A 7,331-nucleotide genomic window follows, 5' to 3' on the forward strand; every position below is an offset into this window, starting at 1 on the left:
AGAGAGGAGGGGAAACGGGAGGGAAAAATTGCTCATTTTGTTACCACTGGCACGCAATTTCCATCCTCCATTCACAATCCCTCTCAAAGCTATCTAAAACACATCAACTTCATCTTCCCCGGGCTGGATGGGCCTCTGAGGATCACCTCCAGACACGGTGACAGTGGCTCTGAAAAGAAAGGATGGGAATGATAATTCCGCCCTCTTGCTTATAGCGATGGGCTGCTCGTTCCACCGCTGATTAAAAAGGAGGGGGGAAAAAAGCATTCATTTAAAAACGTCACTTGCCCTGAGCAAAGAAAAATACTGTATATTAAGGTAATTGATCACGCCTTAGATGGCCGTTTCATCAGAGGCAGTCCAACACGAGTATTTCATTGCCTCTTTCTTCATTTTGGCTGTGTAACATTAGAGCTCCGGGGCACGATGGCTGACCCAGAGTCCTTTTATATTTGCCGTAACAAATAGGAAAATAAAGCTCGACTCCGTTCAACTATATGCTTTGATCCCCCCCGGAAGACCAGCACATACTAAGAATAGCGTGCATGTTTGCTTTCTTGAGAAACGATGCCAATATCATGCTTTTATTGTGGAATTACACGTCGGCCCGTTTGAATGGGAAACTCCACGACATGGGAGGATGTAAATAAAGCTGGAAGTGCGGCGGCAGATGCTCATTTCACGTCCTCGCACCGAGGCGTTCAGATCAAGGCCTCAGGAATAAGTGGCCCATGAAAATGATTTGCGGTGGAGACCATTCTTTTGATACCTCTCCTCTGAATAACAGCAGGGAAGGGCAGGCGGAGAGCTGAAGGGCCACAAAGTGAACGAGGGGCCAATTCTGAGGCCATTTTCTTTTTTCCATACAGCCTGGTTTGCCATCAGTAAGGCTGCTGAAAGGGACAGGACGGTTGAGTCTCCTGTTTCTGCCAGAAACAGATCAGAGGACGAAGCTTGAGTTGAACTCGGGTCGGACAGAACCTTCATTGCTTCCAATTCTTAACAAAAGAGGAGATAATAATAGAATTCAATAGTATGATTTGGGATCACATTGCCCAACAATTATCTAAATTAATTCACAAGGAAGTCTGAGAAGGAAAAACTAGGCTAAAAGCCGATACTTTAAGGAAAGTTTCTTGGTGAAAACAAGAATTGTGGAAATATTAAAGCCTAGAAATGCACAGATGGATTGAAATGTCAGTATCCGCCCTCTGTAGCCATGATTCCACTTTAGTATTGTTAGCTATGATCTAGCATGCTTATCAATTCATGACATGACGTCTGCAAGAAAAATAAATGGCTTTGAATCAGATCGATGGCTAATGATTGCGATGAAAACGAACAAGGCGTGGGGGGGAGAACGGAGTCTCGGCTTCACGGGAATTGGATTTTCAAAAGATTTAACTGAAAGCACGTCTGCCATGCATGTAGTCCGTAACTTCTCATGCTGTGATTTCACTCTCGTCAATAAGCGTACGATATTTGCACATGGTCACGCGAGCCGGATCGCCCGTCTCTTTCCTCTGGAGCCGTATTAATGCAGTTTCACAGCCATGATTGAGATGGCCTCTCTCGGCTTCCACGCCAACATCCTACCCCACAAATCCTCATCAATTGCGCCGATCGCTCCTCACGCGGAGCCAATATTGCGCGGCGAGACAACCGTTATTTCCCACTATATTAATGAACTCTTTCATTTGAAAGCCTCTGAGTGCCCGCCCCTTGATTGCAAAGCCAAGGCCAATAGGCGCCGGTGACAGCTCCTTGGAAATTAAAAGTATCAATCAAGGCAGGAAGGGGAAAAGCTTGGGATGTCTTCGGATCCTTCTGTCTGCTCAACGGGGTCAAGTACTGTTTGCAAATCCCTGCCAATGTGTGTTTGAGGGTATTTTACAGCAGCGGAGTTAGCTTCTTGATAGGAAAAGAGGATTATTACAAGACATCATGATGATGCAAACAGCACATATACATAACTCAAAGCTGTCTTTGCAGCTTGTGACGTTATTGGTGCATTAACTTGCCCTTTTAACCTGCACTTCATTTATCAGGAGGCAGACGAGGTGTTCAATGCCACTGGGTAAACTTGACCAGCCGGGGGGAAAAAAATAATAGTGCCAATGCTGGATGACATAATCTCTGTCTCAATCAATCCCTGTGTGAGAGCACTCGACTCGGCTCAATATGTAGCTGCAGGGCATCCGTTAAGTGGCCACCGCCACTTACCTATAAATTCATGTGCCGCCGGGTTGCTCCTGTTGCGCGGTTTTACCGGGAGATGCTGGAGATGATTGAATGGAGATCTGATTAAAACAACATCACGGGGCCACCGAGAAGACGTGACCTCGAGCGGGACGCGTCGAGGAGGAGACTGGAGTGGAAAGATTTAGGGCAGAGCGTGACGCAAGTCGATTTGGGGGAGCGGTGCAAATGTTACTGTTGGCACAATTAGACGATGCGACTGATGAGGTGAAAGGCGGCCTGAGGAGTCTATATAGATGTGAGGAAAGAAGCCTCTCTGCAGCAGATAGCCCCCTTCTGGAAGTCATCTGCTCCAACTTTACAGCAGTATCACCTCCGGATTCTGAAATATGTTTGTGGTCAGAGCCAGAGTGGAGCTCCAGCATCCATCTGGACGCTCATAGGCCATCATCCATCCGAGCAGGGGAGGAGGGAATACCGAGGAGCGCTGACTCGTCAAGCAATCACTCAGCAGGAATAATTTGAAATAACTAAGCCCCGCTCTTCTCCTCTCTCCCCCTCCCCTGACACACGCGCGCGCGCGCGCACCCACTGACACACGCGCACTTCCCGCAGGGCTGCCGACGCACAGGAGCGACATGGAAAACACGCGCAGTTGGAGAAAACACACTCCCGCCGACACATTGTAATCGCGTTGTTTGGATAATTGGGTTGTATGAAAGCATGCATAAGACTTCGGCGGTCCACCTCGCTGTCGTGCTGCAGCCGCGGGCACTTCCACTGAGGAGCCTCCGTCCGCGACTAAAGCAACCAGAGCGACTGGGATTCATGCGTAACTGCACGGTCCAAAATGCGCATTTTCGGAGCCCGTTTGTTAGAGCGCGGCGATGTGTTGCAGATCTATGTGGATACGAGATGTCTGCATCGCTCGTTGGAATGGTTTCAACGCGGGCGTCCAACCAACTTTGGACACGCGAGGACCGGAGCGTGAAGTGAACTTACCCGCAAGCCGTTTCCAAATTGTAGCGCGCTCTGCCGTCAGTGGTGAAAGCCCCCAACCATCGCGGTGCATCCGACTGTGTTACAGAGCAGGGGACGTTTGGAAAAAAAGCACACACAAGGAATCCACAGCTGCGAGTCCACAAATAGTCCACTTCTCCCAAAGAAAAAAAAAACGCAGCGTCTATCCCAAAATTACATATTGCCAGCCCTGACTGGCGCAAATCAGAGCGGAGAAAAAAAGAAAAATAACCTGCAGCCGGTCACTATGGAACATCAATTGGGGGGGAAAAAATGATTGTGAGTGGAGGAATGGTCGACAGAATCAATGCAGGTATATCAGAGGAGCCAATTAGTCTGATTGTCCTGTTCAATCAGCCGCTCACAGCCACGCAGCCCCGGCAGGTGAGCTCCGCTCCAAGCAGGACTACCCGAGCGCAAATCTCCAAAGTGATGTGCGGGAAAAAGACTCATCGGATGCCGTCTCTCTCTCTCTCCCACTCTCTCTCTCTCTCCCAGTGTGCCGCTGTGTCAACGTCAACTCCGCGAAAATGCACCACGTCAGGACGGGACACATCAAAATAAAGGCACACCGTTGCCCATTAAATCACAACGTTTCCAGACGCCGCGCACTGGTGCGTTTCCATCAGATGCGTTCGCGTGTCATGGGTTGCGCTTTGACGCGTCATCTGTGCCGTTTTTTTTGACAAACTCTGCTCTCGATCCAGACATATTATCCTGAGCAGCTCTTATTTTGAAGGACGCAACGGGGGATGGGCTTTCCGCATTGTGTCTGACTTGACACCGATACAAGGGACGAACGCGCCAGTCAGAGCCGCGTTCCTCCGGAGTCTTCATGGCGCACTCGAAGCCTTCCCAACACGCATGAGGGACATCAGCCACGTTACGCGCGTGTTTGGAGGAATCAACTCGGGATGTTGGACGCATGCGGGCGGGCGGGCAACGCAGTGCAGCACAGGTTCGACGCACTGCCGCCCAATGGAAATAAGATTAAAGGGTCTCACTGTAAAACATGAGTAATAAAAAGAAAAAAAATATATATCATTGTATGAATAAGTTAAATATCTGGCAAAAGAATCAGAGGAGAGTTATTTTTTTAAAGCGTCCTACATCCATACCATTAAATAATAGAGCCCCACCGATAAAGGATTTTGTAGGCCAATACAAATGTTTGTTAATTTAAAAATCCGATATTCCGATATATCGGCCGATATCTTTTTTCAGAAACGGCTAACAAAACATGAACAGATTTCCCTAACATTTAGTTATTTGTAGTTATTTATGAGTCTTCACTAAAATAATATGATAATGCAGTTTAAAAATAAACTTGTTTATTTTATTGTCACAACGGAACAGAGGAACATCCAAATATATTAAAGTTCTGATAAATAAAATGTATAAAAATACAAACTTAAGATATAAAACTTAAAGTCCTTTGAACAAAAACACAATAACAACAACAACCAAACACAAAGTTACCATATTACCATATTAAAAGACTTGGTAAGCTTCATAAATATAACTTCCAACAAGACTGGAGACAAATTCTGTTAAGTTCTATAAGGGTGTTTCATCCATTTTTATTTTATTTTTAAAATATTCATTTATCGGCCATTATAAATGCCGATACAGATAGTTTGGAAAATGCCTAATATCGGCCGATAATATTGCCCGCTGATAATATCTCCCACCGATATATCGGTCGGGCTCTATTAAATAAACACTAATAATATAGAATTTCCTCTTATATAAATATATAATTTAGATACAAATATGTCATTTGTAGAGATCGACATCAGTTGACCGAATATACATTGTTGAAAAGTGCCGAAGGAGAAGAAGAAAAAATGCTTTGGGAACAGAGAATTTGGCTCCTGGTTTATTTTAAGCCTGATATGGGAATAAACGATGTGTCGTAACTGCATGAATGAAGCCATTCGTTTTTAAAGAGGCGTTCTCTGGGAGTTTAGAGGAACAAGTGCACAGCCAGTACTGTGGAATAATAGGAGGATGACTTCAACAAGGCAGGCCGTCCAATTCCCATTTTAGTATGAGTAAGAGCGACGCTTGACCTTGCACAGACCATTTTCAACATCAACAACAAAAATGTTCCAAATGCTATGGTCCATGAGCACAAATGAAATATACTTTTTATCCCCCCCGTGTCGGCTCGTAGGCGATCGTGTTTCCAACATACATTTTGATGACGCTGCATTCGCTTTAACATACTAAAATTGAGTGTCGTAGTTTACAATACGACCATGTTTTATCAACATTTCGCACCCTCCTATCCCCGTTCAACATTAACAGTAAGATGAATGGGACACGTCCACTGAGAAGCCTGAAAGGATCCTGCATGGTTCAGGTATTATCAGTATTTATGAGTAGCCAAGGACTCCCATCCAACAGGCAAGAAACAACAGCCTGAATCACTAACAGATGATGAATGGACAGAAAAATGGCCTTTCTTCCTGAACTGGAAAGGTGTGGTACAGAATGAGGACTGGTAGGTAGGCGAGCCAGACCGCAAAAAAAGGACTTGTTTGATTCCCCCTCTCACTGGGCTACCCCTGTCAAGACTTTGGCCTCTGGCACAGCGTTCCTGTGAGGCGAATTTCGATGAGGGGAGGGCTTTGAGGAGGACTGAAAATGTGCACTTGTGAGCTCTCTTTGTCATACGCAGACCCTGACGTGAATAGAGGTCCCTTAATGAGCAGCCAAGTGGACAAACACGGCATTGATTCCCCTCCCTCCTATCTGAGGTGGTCGGCCTCGACTCAATCAACCGGTTCGTGCGACTTGGAGGACGACTGCTGGTTTGAGGACTGGAAGAGCAGCAAACAAATCCACTGGTGTGATGTAACGTTCAAACCCCCCTTGGCAGATTTTTCCAGATCTCATATGCTGTAAAGTTATGCTCCTCCAAGGGTTAAACGGTTTTATGAAACCCAATTTATCAACTCAAGAACGCATCACAACCGCTACGAAAAAGGCAGTTTTCTGCCTTCTCAACAGCTGACAATTTAGGAATATATTTCCACTCGACAACAATAGTATGAAGCTTTACACTGTTCCAATTAAAAGTGACACATCCATTGATGTAGCGCGCGGGGAAAAAGAAAAAAAAAACATGCCACGTGCTCTTACAAAATTATTCATGACGTGACGGCAGGAGTCAGTCTGTGAAGCGCAAACTTTGAAAGATTCATTTGAACCGTTAATTTGAAGTGAAGTTTGTCTTGCAAGAGATGTAGCGTCTTGGAATGAAAGTTAATAAAGTAAAAAAAACATGCAATCCTTGGAGAAAACACACACACACAATAAAAAGCAGAGCTTTGAAGCGTACAATTGTGTAGAAACTTTGGCAATATAAACATTTTTTTTTCCATCTTTACTAATTGTAGTAATTATGCATATTTCCATAAGAACATTGCTCTGCCCTGCTATATTTTAATTGAAAAAAAAAATCCCTCCTCATCACTGCAAACACACTAGAGATTGCAAATATTTTGTGGAAGTAAATCGCCCGTATCCTCGCGTTGCTACAGTTTTTAAGGTCCATTTGAAATATTATTACTAAAGGATGAAGAACCCGCTGCAGCTTCATATCTCGGCCTCATTTGGACCGGGAGTGATAACCAGACATCACTTTGCGAGACGGACTGTTTTCAGAGAAGGCTACACAATTAATTGGGGTAATGAGGTCACTGGAGGGAGCCTCCGAGCTCTTCTCCAATTAGCCCACTGCTACCAAACAGAGTCCACCAACAGGCCGGAAAATGTGTCGGCCATTATAACGTATCACACATGCCCCCTTTTCATGGATTCTTCTGTGAATAACACACTCCCATCGTCTGATCCCTCCAACAACAAGGCGGCGTGTTTCCAAGTGAATTGCCGATAAAAGATGCAACCTCTCCTGCAGAGATGCTGCATGTGTGTCTGTGTTTTTCGGGGTGATGTCATCACGCGGCCGATGCATTATTCACCGCTCATTTCCAATTCAGTTCAGCTTCCCCCGGAGAGGATTTAATGGGATACGACTTGACATAAGTTTGACTGTGATAACGCATCCGAAGTTAATCCTGTGTTTTGGACGTGTGTTAAAGATC

The 7,331-nt window shown here is 45.3% G+C and overlaps 1 protein-coding gene across 2 annotated transcripts in view; it reads right to left on the bottom strand.

Moving 5' to 3' along the window:
• The window catches only part of LOC311009730 (interleukin-1 receptor accessory protein-like 1), a 151,401-nt gene extending 147,770 nt beyond the window's left edge, over nucleotides 1-3,631 (bottom strand). For both annotated transcript variants that reach the window (XM_084004077.1, XM_084004076.1), the window contains exon 1: nucleotides 3,202-3,631. The gene's annotated coding sequence lies outside the window, so the exon portion shown is untranslated. The remainder of the gene's footprint in view (nucleotides 1-3,201) is intronic.
• Between the last annotated feature and the right edge of the window lie 3,700 nt (nucleotides 3,632-7,331).

This window comes from Eutrigla gurnardus, assembly GCF_963514095.1.
Source record: "Eutrigla gurnardus genome assembly, chromosome: 24".
Lineage (NCBI taxonomy): Eukaryota > Metazoa > Chordata > Actinopteri > Perciformes > Triglidae > Eutrigla > Eutrigla gurnardus.